We start from the raw sequence: 15,550 nt of genomic DNA on the forward strand, positions 1-15,550 counted from the left end.
AATCCATGACAGTTCTCTGGCCTCAGTCCCCTGAGTTCTAGGATTATAGGCAAGAGCCACTTACGCCCGGCTTGCCTTTCCCTCTCTATCAAACCAGTAATTTTATTTTTCATTGATAACACCCAAAACATAAAAGTATGAAAATATTTCACATTTAGTCTGAGACAAACTATTAATGAACGCTAACAGCAAAGAATTTTTTTTCTATCCTAACTTTGAGAATAATTATGCTAATTTGACCAAAAGGTGTTTAATCTCTGGCAGGATTTTTTCCCAGAGTGAACATATTTCTCAGGAGTTTCACATTATTAACACTTGAAAATGAATCCCTTCCTACGGTTTCAGAAACATCTCTGATTTCTGTCTCACAGTGGGAGAGTCCAGAGACAAGGACAACTACAAAGTGACGTGTGCCTGCTGTCTGAGCAGATCCTCTGTGGCTGTAAAGCTGTGATGCAAAGATGGCTGGGTGAGACATTCCTGAGTCCATGCCAGAGGTATATTAGTCATGGAGAGATCCTTCCTGTGAGTCATATGTGTCATGTCTGTGCTCTTCTTCAGGCACGGTGCCCTGGCATGTTACTTAGACAGCAAACTACCTGTGAAAACCGTGCCTAAGGCAAGGGTCCCAACCTATCTTTGCCTTCATTCGCTTCCCTAATAAAATAGGTAACAGAAGTCTGTGGAGGAAAAGCAAAGCAAGCACTTGCTTGCAAGGACAAGATCTCAAGTTCAATCCTCAGCCTCCACAAAACAATGCCAGGTATGATGGCATATACTTATTTTTTTATTATTTAATTTTTTAAGAATTTTATTCACCTTACATCCTGATCCTAGCCCAATTCCTCATCTCATCCCAGTCCCACCCTCCCTCTCTTTTCCCTCCCATCCCCTTCCCCTAGTCCTCAGAAAGGGGGACCCCTCCTCCTCTACCAACTGACCCCAGCCTATCAAGTCTCATCAGGACTGGCTGTATCCTCTTCCTTTGTGGGATGGCAAGGCCACCCCTCCAGGGAAAGTGACTGAAGAGCAGGCAAAAGAATCCATGTCACAGACAGCCCCTGCTTCCCTTACTAGGGCACCCACATGGAGACTGAGCTGCCTTTCGGCTACATCTGAGCAGGGGCCCTAGGTCCTCTCCATGCATGGTCCTTGGTTGGTGCATCAGACTCCTAGTCCACCCTGAGCCCAGATTTGTTGGCTCTGTTTGTCTTCTTGCAGAGCTCCTGTCCCTTCCTGGTCCTTCTGCCTTCTTCCCCTCCCCTCAACTCTTCCATAAGTCTCTGCCCAAAGTTTGGCTGTGAGCTCAGCATTTGGTTCTATCCACTGGTGGGTGGAGCCTTTCAGAGGACACCTATGGTAGGCTCCCATCCTGTTCCCTCTCTTCAACCTTTTATGGCTTTTATTCTATTTGCCCTTCTGAATGAGAATTAAGATCTTCCCTTGGATGCCCCTTGTTACTTAACTTCTTTAGGTCTGTGGATTGAAGTATGATTATCCTGTAGGTGGCATACATACAATCTCAGTGCTGGGACATGGGACGGCAGAGACAAGAGGATCACTGGGGCTTGCTGGCCAGTTAGCCCAGTCTCATTAGTGAGCTCTTGGGCAATGAGAGACCTTAAAGGAGGTGGCTTGTGTTTCTGTGGATGATATCCAAAGTTGTCCATCAGACTCCATATACATGCACTTACATGAGCACCCTTACCTACAAACACACCTGCACTCATGACCCACAGAGAGAAGTGGGAGAGGGGAGTGTAAAAATAGGTTCCAGCATTTGCTGAAGGATTATGCTATGATAATGAAAATGATAGATGTCGTTCTTAGATCAGGGCCTAAAACTCAATGTCACTATTTCCGTGCTTGTCGTTGATGTTTGTATACCATGGATTTATATGCCCAAAGATGAGAGTATAGCCTCTCATGAGGATTCATAAGAGGTTTGGTTCCAGAGTCATCTCATATGGTTTTAGAATCTGCTTTATCATATCTTGGTGGTGTGACTTTGGACAAGTTGCCTAGCTCCTCTGATTCCCCTCCCACTTTTCATCCAGATAAATGAGTTAATCATAGTATCTTCTCAGTAGTGCTGTTACGGGGATGGAATGCATGAAAAGAGCCCACAGGATGCCTGGCACATAGAAGTCTCTCCTGAAACATTAGCCTGGGAGATGTAGAGAAGAAGAGGATGCCAAAGATGTGATAGTCTTTCTTCTGTGTATGGAGAAGTTTTCAAATCCCCACATTTCCTCTGGGAAGAGGGGGAGAAGGCCATTGTTTGCAGGGTACAGAACATATGCATGGGTCTTTCTGTGCTTAGTCGGGGGCAGAGAGAACAGCTAAAAGCAAGTGAGTGTGGGGTCTTCTGGCAAGCCTTCCAGGTATCTGAGTTCAGACACCTAGGAGAGGGGTTCCTGGGCTTTCTACCGCATTCTGAAATCAACTGCACAGCTCCTCAACCTGGGAGGTAAGGACAGAGCCCTGCTAAGAAAACCCAGCCCAGAGGGAAGCACTGTTGGATTTTACAGGGATTTCATTTAGTCCTCAACCCCATTTCCCTAAAAGGAGGCTGGAGATGGGACTAAGACAGTTTCTGTTCTGCTGCCTTGTTTATTTTGGGTTCTCTCCCTCTCTCTGTACCTCCCTCCCTCTTTGGGAGAAAATTTAGACCTTACTCTAAAAGACCTATTCTCCACAGCCACAGCAGTACCTGTGCATTATGGGGAGGCGGGAAGCTTTGACATTTAATGTTAACTAGGACAGGTATTTTCATCCAGCTGAGACTTATATTTTTCACAAATTAGTCACATGGTGCCTAGGCTATGTTTCTCAGACCACCTAAACAGAGTACAGAAGAGGAGGATGCTGGCCACTCATACGTTTTATATGAAACTGAAAGTCTCTATGCTTTCCTCTGCCCAGCATTGGCTGCAAGAGGTCCAGGGGTGGCTGTTTAGCTGTGCCTTTCCCACACTGCACTGGGGTCCTCTTGAGGGTTTATTTAAGCCAAGCTGTGCAACCATTACCCATCTTGCCAGCCCAGCCCTGTTAAGCTACAGAGAGAAAGTCACTTGCTTTGCATGTATTTTACACATCTCCAGGCAACAGCCACATGTAGTAACCCTTGCCTTCTTCCAAGCGTCTCCCCATCCTTAGTCTGCATTGCCCTTACTCACCGTCCCTTTAATTCTACTCATGCTCTAGTGACCCACTCCAGTTCATCACCCACACCTTTAAAAACGCTGCTCACAGAATTCCTTTTACTCAGCCTTCCTCCCATTTGCTGCCCTTATGCCTTTTGGTCCCCTTGTTCAGTGAGCTGCCCATCATTTACACTGGCCATTTCGAGGCCTGCCACTGTGCCTCCCATCAGACACTACATCCTATTGATTATTCCAACTAAATATTGAACCTCTAAAGCGTGTGTTCAGACGGAATATGGTAAAGGAATATAAATGAATAAAGCTCATCACTTTATATTCATTCCTGTTACTTATGCCTTGAACTGAAGCTTTGTTTGGCTTTGTTTTTATTTCAAATGTACAGAAAGTTGAAAGAAATTACAATGCACACCCATATACCATCCCCCAGACTCTTCAACTGTTAATATGCCTAGGTTGCTTCTTTCTATCAAAATGCATGTGAGCACACACATTTAAAATGCTGCAAACCATTTGAAAGCAAGCACAAACATTGTGACACTCCGTTTTTAAATGCAACCTATGAAAATTCTCCTTAATGGGTAAATTCTTTGCCACAGCTCTCTTTAGAGTTATCTACTATAGACTTAAGACATATAAATATTATGAGTTAGCTTTAGGGAGCCCATGAAATCATTCACAGAACTTTCAATGTGTAGGCAGTTTTCTCAGGGCCTGGGATGCCTATAGTCTTCTTCAGAGCTTCATGCCCTCCAAACCAGTATGGACTCCCTCCAGGGTCATCCTATTTACCCAAGTAGGACAGCTATGTGATAACGTTTGTGTTTTCAGCTACCTTAGACTGGTGATAATTCAGAAGCTTCTAAAAATCACTCACTGCCTTCCTACGAGCTACCAGAGAAGGTTAATGTTCCTTAGAGGGACATGGAGCCTGGCTGTGTGATCACGGCTCCAGTTGTCCAGCCAGTCTCTCTTTTGCAGTTGCCTGTCCCCTAGACCCTGTGACTGGCTACATTCCCACTCTGAGCTTCAGAAGCCCTGCCCTCGACACTTCTTACTCATTGCCTTTGAGCAACTTCTACTTTCTTGGCAAGCCCCACTTGCTGTGGACATCCTCCCTACCCTCCCCGCAGCTCTGTCAGGCTCAAACAGTGAGCATTCTTTTACAGCACCACTTGCTAAATCTATTCTGATTATTTGTTTACACAGCTTCATTCTCTGTGATGTCAAGAAGCACTCAACATACAAATTACTAGGTAAATACATGACAGAAAGATCTCACCGCCCCCCCCCCCCAGTCACCTGAGCCTGCCAGGCTCCTTCCTGAAGAAAGCTTTCCTAGACTCAGATACCTGACTTTACTCCCACCAAAGACTTTTTGTTCTGGTGTTATGGAATCAAACCTGCAATCCCAGAACCCAGGAGATGGAGGTAGGAGGTACCATCCCATGATTTGAGACTGGCCTGGGCTTCTGAATGAATTCCAGGGCATCCTAGCCTAGAATCTTGAACAAACCCTATCTTGAACAAGCAATCAAACTCAGAAAATAAAACAAACCAACAAAAAACACCCCTCCCCCATTTTTATGTCCCTCCCCAAGTGGGTACTCAGGTCCTCCAGCTTTCACAAATTTGGCCTACTGTCAGGTCCTTATTCTCTTTTAGCTATCCAAATGTGACCACTTGAGTAGACAGCCCTATATCCATGCATGGGGAAGATTCCATACTACTTAGAGAGTGACAGATAGTCCAAGAAATGGACATCTGTCTAGGAGTTGGGACACTAAGAATGGCACAAAAGGGGATCAGTTTGAAAGCCTAGTGGAAAAAGCCCAAGGGCATACTCCGGAGACTATGGCTATTTGGAATAGAAAGCAATGACAGAGCCAGCTGAATTATAGAAGCTATCACTGGGACATGTGACCTTGAACTGGGAGGTAAGCAGAGGGCACAAGCTCAAGGCTGTGTTCTTTGATTTTTTTTTTTCCAGGTGACTTCAATGTACCTTTCCAACGCTGGCACAAACACTGCTAATCTAGAAATCAGATCCTGATTTGCAAGGTGGCAAAGCAGCTGGCCCTTTGGCTAGCGGCCAGGTCTGCAGCGCAAGTAGAAACTTGCGCTGGGTTTAAAGCAGTTGCCAAGTAAAACAGAGCAGCAGGTTGAGGTTGGGGCTCATTCTGTCACGGGTCCCTTTGAATGTAGGAGGGGCTGCCCAAAAGAAGAGTTCCCTCCCCTCCCACCTTGGCAGCCAGGATGGACGGCTAAGATTCAGAGGAGATGGGCTGGAACTTCCTGCTGAGCCTCCAATTCTCCGGAGAGCACCCCCCTCCCAGCATGGCCGCTTGTGTTGGGGAGCTTTGAGGCTGCTGAGCTGTCGGCTAATGTCAAGGCTGACCTCAGCTGGCAGCGCCCTTCTCCTATTTCCCTGGTGAGTTTGGCCCCCATGGGATGTTAGCCCATCTGCTTTGAGGAAATGTGGCTGTCCCCAGCCTGCTCCCCCCCCCCCTCCGCCCCATCACTATCTCCTAGCTCAGCAGCAGGAATGCTGAAGCCACAGTGAGCGATGTCTCCACACAGATCCAATCCCCTGTGCTCCAATCAGCATGCATTACCAGGCAGGGCGCGTCAGCACGCGATTTGGCTTCAACTATAAATCTCCTTGCTTTCATGAGTTTAAATCAGACTTTAAAACATCGCCCTTAATGTTCTTTTAATGCAGTTTTCTTCTGAATGAGTTCCCTTTAGGTCCAGTCCTTGTCATTAATACCCTCTCTTGGCAAAGGAAGGAGGGCTTCTTCGAGGAAAATCCTGCCAGTTTAGGAAACCAGTTGAATTGCCTTGGTGATGCCAGGAGCCTCTTTTGCATTTTATAAGGACACTTGAGAAAACAAAACTCTCTGACTGTAAATTTAATTTTCTCTTGACAGCTTCGGTGTCTCTGCAACCCCAGACGCTATCCATTACTTCTCTCTTCTGTAATTAAAAATCAAGGGGGGGAAATGTACAGGATTAACAACTTCTAATTTTCATTGATGAACTCTAAGAGCTTATCAATAATGGGATCAGAAAAGCCGCTTCGCTTAAGCTTTATTTTTCTCTAGGTCGGCTGATTTTAATGGAGGATCAGGCTCAGGGTGAAAAATATTCTGGTTTCCTAAAGAGTCCCAGTGCTAAAGTTAGGGAGAAGAGCAGGGCAGACCACTGGAGCCCGAGGCAGAAGAGAGCTCAGTAACAGACTGGCCTTGCCAGTTTCACAGACTCAGCATTCGGGCTTGGGGAGCTGATTACGGGGGAAGATTAAAAGGCTGTCATTGACACACATGTTCCTCTGCTGAGGGTGGCTTCTGTGAGAAAGGGGTTTGCACATATCTGCTTAGGGGGAAGAAGGATATTTCCAATTAAAAGAATATTGGTGGTAATTCCTTTTGAGTTATACATTTGTAGATAACACTCTATCATGGGATGAGGCCATCCATCCTGTTTATTACCCACCGGGATGCAGCTGAGCATGGGTTTCTCGGAGAGATACTGAGCTGGTCGATAGCATCTGGCTGTATCATCTCAAATGCTGTGACACACAGGCTCACAGCAATGGTGACAGGCATGTGATTGGAATGACTATTAACATGCACAGATTCCATGGAACTCCCAACAACAGCGAAAGAGGTGAGTCAAGATTTCCTTTTTGAAAGGTAAAGTGTGAGTACCAGGAAGCCTTGCACACGACCTTGAGGTTCTCCTGTGGCAAACAAGCCTCTGCTGTGTGCAACAGGGACTGGATGTCTGAGGTACAGGCAGAAATTGGATGATCTGGCCCCATTGCTTTCTTGCTTGGAGATGGAAAATTCAGAGCATCTCTAGAGACCCAAAATGCACAGGACAGCAGGAAAAAACAAAACAAAACAGGAGGCCAGAATTCTATCAGAAGGATGCCAACTTGACAATCATCATTGGGAGAGTCTTCTCTCCCCCCACCCCCAGAAATTCTTAAAGCAAGCCTGGAAAATTTCAGACAGCTCGGGTGCTGCTTTCTATGAGGGCTCCTTTGCTGGGTATCCTACCATCCTCATCAGCATCTGATCCACCAGGACAGGTTCCACTATGACAGGGTCCAAATGTTGAAGGTACCTACAGCAGTAAGACCTTTGGAGATGATGCGTAAGGAGGGCGAGGATGTGAACTAGCCATTGATCTAGCTTGAATGCCAGCCCAAGCTTTTATTATCTGCATGACACTTGGGCATGGCAATCTGTGAGCCTCAGCACTCTTCTCTGCAAGAGGAAAATTACTTTAGTTCCATCTCATGGGGTTTATTATGAGCCTTAAATGAATAAATATGCCCAGGGCATATGAAACAGTGGCCACAGTATAGGAGAAATCCAATCCTCCTGCCTCAGTCTTTCCAATACTGGGACCCCAGCTTCTGTGACCACACCTTGATCCAGCTCAATGATTTTTAATCAGTGGTTTTGGGGAAAGTCTTAGTTGCTGTAGCACACAAGGTAATTCTATGGAGAACATGTGTGCATAGTTCTCATTTCAAATGCTGCATGTTTGTTGTTTAAAAAATAATGTGTTTATTCTTTCCTTGACACAGTTGATTAGAGAGATAAATCTTTAAAGTGTGACCATATGCAAGAACCTGTATAGTTAAATATGGGCAAATTATAATACAATCTGTGCCGTGACGGATAGGGACTGTAGCATGGGCCTCCAGGTGCAGAGGGCTGTTAAGACACACCTTGATGCAGGGGAAAAGATGAAGCCAATGTGAGTGGTGAAAGCACCGGGTTTCACATGATGAGTTGTTAAGTTTGGACTTTGTCCCAGAGGTAAGGGAACATGGTTCAATGAGACTGAGAACTGGAGCGCTGAAACAGAGAGAGCTGGTTGAGATGCCATTGCTCATTAAGAGATGATAGGAATAACCGTCATGGAGGGACTGAGAAACACATGAAATCCAGACAGCTTTGAAAGACAAGATGCTGAGCACTCGAGCTGAATAATAAATGGGTGCTGTATCAGCAACCAGCCCATGCATGTAGGAGTTGAAGTAAGGAGGGCAATCATTAAGTGATGGCAGAGGAATCATCAATTCAGTTTGAATAACTCTAGTTGAGCAGCCAGGAGAGGCGAATGATGAACATCAACAATGCCTTTTGAGTACCCAACTGACTCAGCTCTTGGAGTCCCAGATATAAACTTCCTGTATCTTCATGCAATCGTATACCATGCTTTGATTTTTGCCTGAATTTGTCCTCAAGCCCTCTCTAGATACCTTCCCGCCCTTTCTATTGTCCCCTCTTCTTGCGTTCAACAGCTATTGTTTGAGTGCTTATGATACATTCTAGAAGCAAAGAGTTTCATAAATCAAAACAGACAATGAAGAGGCATCTACGCTGGAATAAGGAGGCAATCAACACAACAAAAAGGGAAACTATTCAGTGTGTAAGAGTATTCAATGAGTATGAGGGCTAAAAAGCCAAGTAGGGTAAGGAGACAAGGAATGCCTATGAGGGGAGAAAGAGCTGAGTACCAATGAAAACAGAGGAGGTCATGAGAGACAGACGCACAAAGATGGCAATTAATAAGTAGGTGTATTGGAGTAAAGATTTGAAGGAGTGATGGAAGTATTATGGGAAATAACCTCAGCGAAGGGACTTGTGAAGACAAATGCTGTAAAAGTCATACTGTCCATGCAGAGCAACTGGAGTCTGCAGACTATCGCCTGCGGCTGCAGCATCTGCCATTTAACCCAGAATATATAATAAAAGTTTAAATTATCATTTTGTTGAGTAATTCTCTCCCCTTGGGTTCTTCATCCTTTCTGCATTCAAACAATTTGGCCCAGTCTGTGCCAACTGTGAGTGCCCAGCTTTCTCCAAAATTGCAGGCTTATATTCCTAGCTGCTTTGGAGCCTGGAGTAAGGATTCTAAGTTCAAGGCCTGCCTGGGTTACCTGGTGAGTTTAAGGCCAGTCAAGGCAGCTTAGCAAGATCCTGCCTAAAAATAAAGAATGGGGATGTAGCTTGGTGACAGGGAGCTTCCTGGCATGTGCAATCCTCTAAGTTCAACCGTCAGTCTACAGAAATACAATTTAAAAAAATCAAAAGAACTAGGACAGGAGGGAGATGGCACCTTTGGGATGTAAAGTAAATAAACTGAAATTAAAAACAAAAACAAATCGAAAGAATTACTGGGAGCGCTCAAAAAAAATACAAGACACCATTGACCTTTGGCCATTGGGTACCCCTATTTCTAGCTGGATTTTCAGCCTGGGGAACTGGATTTTGGAGTGGGGGAAAAGTCAATGCCATAAAGTCAAGCATGGTTCCCAGGACAAAGAACAAGTCAATTCCAGTTTCGAGGAGAAGGGCAGCTGCTCTAAATCTTAACGCTGGAGATCCTCCTGGGAGGGCCTGTGTCCTGGAGACATGGCCAGGCAAGAAATAAGTAATAATGATTCTAAATATTTCCAAAGCCAATTCAGAAGAGGTTTGGAAACGGGCAGCTTGAGTGACCAAAGAGATGGCTTGAAACAGCATGAGGGCAGATTCAGCTGCAAGCTACTGGGGACCCAGCTTCTAGGCACGAGGAGTCATGAAAACACACACAATTCAGAAGACACTTGCTTCCAACCAAACTAGGTCAGGTTTATCTCTGTGTTAATTCAGAGAGTTGCCAGCCTGACATTCTTGGAGCTCTCTCTGCCTAAGGATAAGCCCAGGCTAGGACCTGCTTTAGTCATAGCAAATGCCTATGACCAGTGTGAGAATTTGGTGCTGGCTGCAGTAATCTAGAACCCAGACAGCCTCTGCAACCACAGCAACAATTTGGTTGTTGGTTTCAATCATTTGCCAGTTTCCATAGCCACATCTGTGCCACGACGCCTCTTCACAGAGGAGACTTCCCAGCCTCTTGACTTTGGGTTTAACAACATACTTTGGTGTTCAATAAATGTGTGAGCACAATCTTGTCTTAGGACAGCATTTTATAAGACTATAAATCCACCTCTGACCCTCATGAGATTCAGCCATCACATTGGTTAGTTTGCTGGTCCCAGAAGATAATGGAAACATGAGATACCCCAGCCAGTGCAGTCTGGAGCCAAGCTGCCAGCCAAGCCCAGGCTAGACCAGCCCAAACACAGATGGCTCCTGCTTTAGAGATAGTGATAAGTGACATCTGCTTTAGATGTGAAAACGAAGACCAAACAACTTTCAAGCCTGACAAACGGTGCCTAGCTCAGTGCTCTGCCCTCCACAACCTTAAAACTAATTTGCTAGTCTCATTTGAGATGTTCCCTGGAAATCTACCACATATCTGGGTTCCTTATGGCAAAAAAAACCTAGATGTCTCTGTGCAGTTGACAGAAAGTGAAAATCGACAGGACTGTTTCTTTAGACACCAGAGGCAATGACTGAGCTCGCTGTGTGTGTATGCCTGCCAGTTGCTTCGTCACAGTGTCTGAAGGAGAACAATGAAGGTCTACAGTAGTTTGGGAGTCACAAAAAAAAATAATTCATTATGCATAATGGTGATGTTGGCAGTGCATGCCAAATGGTTAAATCTAATGTAGCATACAGTTTCATTAAGGCACAACAAAATTAATCTATCCCTTCCCACCAGGAGGTTTAAACAAAAGCAATGGGGAAGGAGCCGCATGTAAAAAGCAGCAATTCATTAATGAAATGAAGACATGTAAAATAATTAGGCTTATAACAAGAGATCAGAGAACTAAATTAACCCTTCTGTTTACTTTGCACAGATGCAACGGAGAACTTTGGCAAATGTTAAGTTATTATGGAAATGTCACTTCAAAGGATTAGCCCGGTGGCCTCCCATGAAAGGAGTGACCTGCGTTGATCCCTAGCCTAATAACTTTGCGTGACAATAGTTAAAGCAGTATCTGCCAGGCACTTCACGTGGGCCCAGGAGGCAAGAAAGAAAGCAGGTACAGCTGTGGGAGAGAAACTGCAAATGAAACAGTTAACTCGGGAGAAGTCAGACTTGGGTGTTGACATGTGGTGTGCTAACTTGACTAATTAATAATATCGAAGCGGACAGACTAATCTAAATCAGTGGTGGGCTACAGCTCTCCTTTGCCTGTTTAGTAACGATAAGCCAATGGGGACAATTGAGCTTCCATTCTTAATAACTCCCAAGTCCACATGTACGGGGAGGATTGGACAGAACAGACTCCTGACCACTTAATGGAAACAGAAGTGCAGCTTGCAACAAAAGGGACTGGGAAATGGGAGGTGCACCTCTTGGCGAGCTCCCTCCCAGCCCAGAGTGGGATGCTGTGGGTCTTGGCTCTTGTTTCTTACATTTCTTCATCCCTTAAGGGGCTGAATCGCAGGTTTCCAAGTACAGGCTTTCATGGTTGTTTCAGAGATAAACTAGGTCTATTGCCCTGGATAGATTCACAGTGTAAATCTGGACTCTGTAGTCTGACACTGAGGCTGGGGACCAGCACAATGACTCAAGGGAATGAATGACTGTGACAAGAGCCTTGTACATCATTCCTAGGGAGAGCAGGGAAGGACAGTGCCCAAGGTCTGGTGGAAGGGACTGCTGTGAAGGAAAAAGAAAATGGCCTACTGCTATGATCCACGAGGTAACCTCTTCATGGAAGTGGGAGACAATATCTTTGTAGGGACTGATATCCCAGAGGGAGCCAAAAAGGACAGCTTAGGCTAGACTAGGATCTACAGCTCCTGAGTACCACTACATGTCACACTGAAGGTCACACATGCTCTTGTGTCTCATGTACACAAGTTTTTTAGCTTGCCTTATATTGGTAAAAAGCAAAACAAAACAAAACAAAAAACACCAATGGCTAAAATTCATCCTGATCATTGACTCAAGGATCAAAGAATGACACACAATACTGTGGAAATCAAGATGGACATTTGCCATTTATTTGTTTGTTTGTTTTTAAGAGACAGAGTTTCCCTAGGTAGCTCAGGCTAGCCTTAAACTCTAGAACTTTTGTCTCCATCTCCCGTGTGCTGAGATTACAGTCTTGCACCAACACACCTGGCCAGATGGCCAGAATTAGTGTCTCTCTGGTTTATAGTTTGTGATAAGTCTTTCCCTAACATTATCTTGCTTCATCATACATTTTATAAGTCAGTAAGACAGAGCATATTGGCTAAGGAATTAGCCTAAAATCATTTTTATAAATTTAAATTTTAAAAAAGGCATATGTGCACAATTTCATGCACAGCACATCACAAATGTAGACATCAGAGGGAAACTCTGAGGAGTTGTTTCTCTCCTTCCCCCATGTTGAGGCAAGGTCTCTGGCTTGTTTTGAGCTTCTGGACAATTCTCCCTTCTCCCAATCAGAGTGCTGAAATTACAGAGAAGAAGATATTGGTGTACCAACACAACTGGCTTTTTTTTTATGTAGGTTTTTGCATCATACTCAGGTTTTCGGCATTGTTGAGTTTTATCTGCTGAGCCGTCTTACCCGCAATCATCTCAAAGACGGCTATGATTTCTGAAGTTTTTGTAGATGCCCAAATCATTACCAGTGACGTTTCCCCGAAGTGTCTGCATTTCAGAGCATGTGAAATTATGATGAAAGAGGAAAGACTCAAGATAGTTTTCCCTCCAAACAACTCCAAGCTTCCTGTGGAGGGAGGGGCCAGGAGCACGTATCCATAGGTCCCATCAGCCTGCTCTAGTCCAGTACCATTGCCTGGGACTGGGAAGTACAGGAGACAAGACAGAAAGGAAAGTGGGTGACAATATGAGCAGACAAACTCGGGGGGTAGCTGGAAGACGCCTTCATGGCCTAGTTTCCTAAAGAGAGCCAAGTGAACAGTAACCATAATTCCAAACTGCAAAGTGGGACAATTGCTTCAGCACGACTACAAGTCCTTAAGGAAGAGCTTTTGAAACCGTGGAGTTTCTGTAGATGTGGGGTGACCGTATTAGAGTAAGTTCTGTCCCCGAGGTCCATCAGTGCAGGAAGACTACCAGTAGCTACCTCAGGAGCACAGGGCCTTCCCACCTACTTGTTCACTAAGTGCCCGGCTGGGTCTCGCCACATCCCCCGACATTGCACAGAGCGCTTCTTTCATGGCGTCTTGTTTGATTATCACACTAACCTACAAGGACGCCACTGTTTCCTCTGGCTTAAAAACGAGTAATTTGAGGCCCCTTAAAGCTGAATGACTCCCCAGCGCCCCCACCCCCACCCCCAGCATGCAAACCACCTTATGAACCCAGGCTTCTTTGTGCTCTCCACTACCTCTGCTGCTTTTTGTGCCATTTTTTACCTGCCAATCTCGCTAGAATTTTGCCATGATTGTCCTCAAGAGAGAAGGTACCTCCTCCATTATCCATGTATTCCAACTGAGGCCCCTGGATCATTCTGGAATAAAGGAGGACTTAGAACCCCTTAGACTGTAGTAATCATTATTACTTGTTAGTAATCCACTTTGCCTGCTGAGCCACACTGTAATTTCCAGTGCTAAGTAGAGCAGTCCTTCCCCACAACCAGAGTTGTGTCCTTGATAAGGACTTCATAGAAAGAAATCAGCTCACACTTTACAGACCAAAGTCCAGAGCTTACCCCGTGTCTGGTGCATGTTAAGTGCTTAGGAAAGTCTTTGCTTGAGTGAACAAGTGAATGAATGAACAAATGAATTGCTCTGAAAGATCCCCAAGGCTTCTCTGATCCTCTTAGATGATGCCTACTGATACAGACTCGTTTGGGAGGTAGATAAATACTGCCTGGCCAGGTCAATATGTCTGCTCAAAAGGTAGAAGATGATGCAGAGGTGGAGTCTCTGGCCCTTTGTGAAACATCCTTTACTGGTCATGCAGAGCACGCATCTGAGATTCCCCTTGAAGCTTGGTAAAATTTGTTTTTAGGATTACCTGACATGCATTAAAAGCAATTGACTTCAGAGCAAATAGGAAGAAGTCACTTTCCTCGTTGCCATTGATTTCGTGGAGATCAAAAAGAGAACCAAGTGCAAATCTATTATTTTTAAAGAATATTTTGTTCTAATTATTCAGGAGGGGATATCTCTATCCCACTACCCATTCTTTGTATAATTATATTTAATAAAATTGAGAGGCGTTACATAGCTAGGACCTGGCAAATATTCATGCTCGAGAAAATAAAATATGTGTGAAGGTTTCTGTTTCACAAACAAATGAATAAAAAGCAATAATAAAAATCATTACTGTCTAAGTTAGTGCTGCTGCAAACCTCATATCAAAAAGAGGGATGTTTCTTTTGCATTTTTCTCTATAATCTGTCTTCACCCTCATCCTCTAGCCTCCTCTACCCACTTTGGAATCTAGACTGCCTGTACCCAAAGAAGTATAATCCTTAACCACGTCCAGAAGTAATTGTCATTAGCCTCCCAAGGACCTGTTACTCTGAGTCCCTGTATCTTTAGGGTGGGTTTGTTTCTGTCTCTGAACACATCTGCTTGGTGCTCCAGAAACAAGTCACCAACGCCCAGAACCCTAGCTCAGACCCAATCCCCACACTCTGAACATCCCTACCTCCTTTAGTAGCCCCAAACCAAATCCCCCCACTTCAAAATTTCATAAATTTTGGTTTCAAGAGAATTTCCCATCTGTGCTTTGGAAAGGAAAATTTCTCTACCTCCAGGAGAAGAGAAAAGACCCCTAAAGTATGATTTGAGAAGAACCAAGTGCATCCCTTTGGGTGCCTGTGTCAAACTGCAGGCACTGAAGAGTGGTGACGTGTTCAGTTTTACTTTAGATAATTTTGTCATCCAATTTCCAACTCAGACATTAGACCATGTGTGACAAAGGGGAATCACAAGCTCTGGAGAGAGTCTCAGGTGAGTTTGAAAGGAGTTTTGAGCCGTCAAAGAAAGCACCGAGGGCCTCCAGAGTGACTATTCTAAAGGACAATATTTCCTAAGGTGAAAGTTTTGGTATTTTTGAAAGATACATATGAGTTTTTGCTGTCTTTGATACAAGACTTCGCGTTCGATAAAGGTTGTCAGGATGCTACTGTAGCTAGCGTGAACACTTGTATATTAGGGTTAGCATCCAGAATCTGACTTTTAATGAGGTGCTGTGAAACTCTGCATGTGTGCATACAATCATGCACACCCACATGCATACACACATACATTTAACACACACACACACACACCCTACAAATAACAAGTCTACTCATTTAAATTGAAATTGTAAAGCTGACATGTTATCCTGATGAGCTAAATTCTGTTCATCAATACAAGTGCCCCCAAATTAAAAAAAAAATATGCACAAATTTAGTACCAAATTCCCTTGTTCCATAAATTTTCTTAGGAAAACTGTATATACATTATATATCTACACACACATATACATATATATAAATGCATTGATGTGTA

This window comes from Meriones unguiculatus, chromosome 6, assembly GCF_030254825.1.
Source record: "Meriones unguiculatus strain TT.TT164.6M chromosome 6, Bangor_MerUng_6.1, whole genome shotgun sequence".
In the NCBI taxonomy this organism is placed as follows: Eukaryota; Metazoa; Chordata; class Mammalia; order Rodentia; family Muridae; genus Meriones; species Meriones unguiculatus.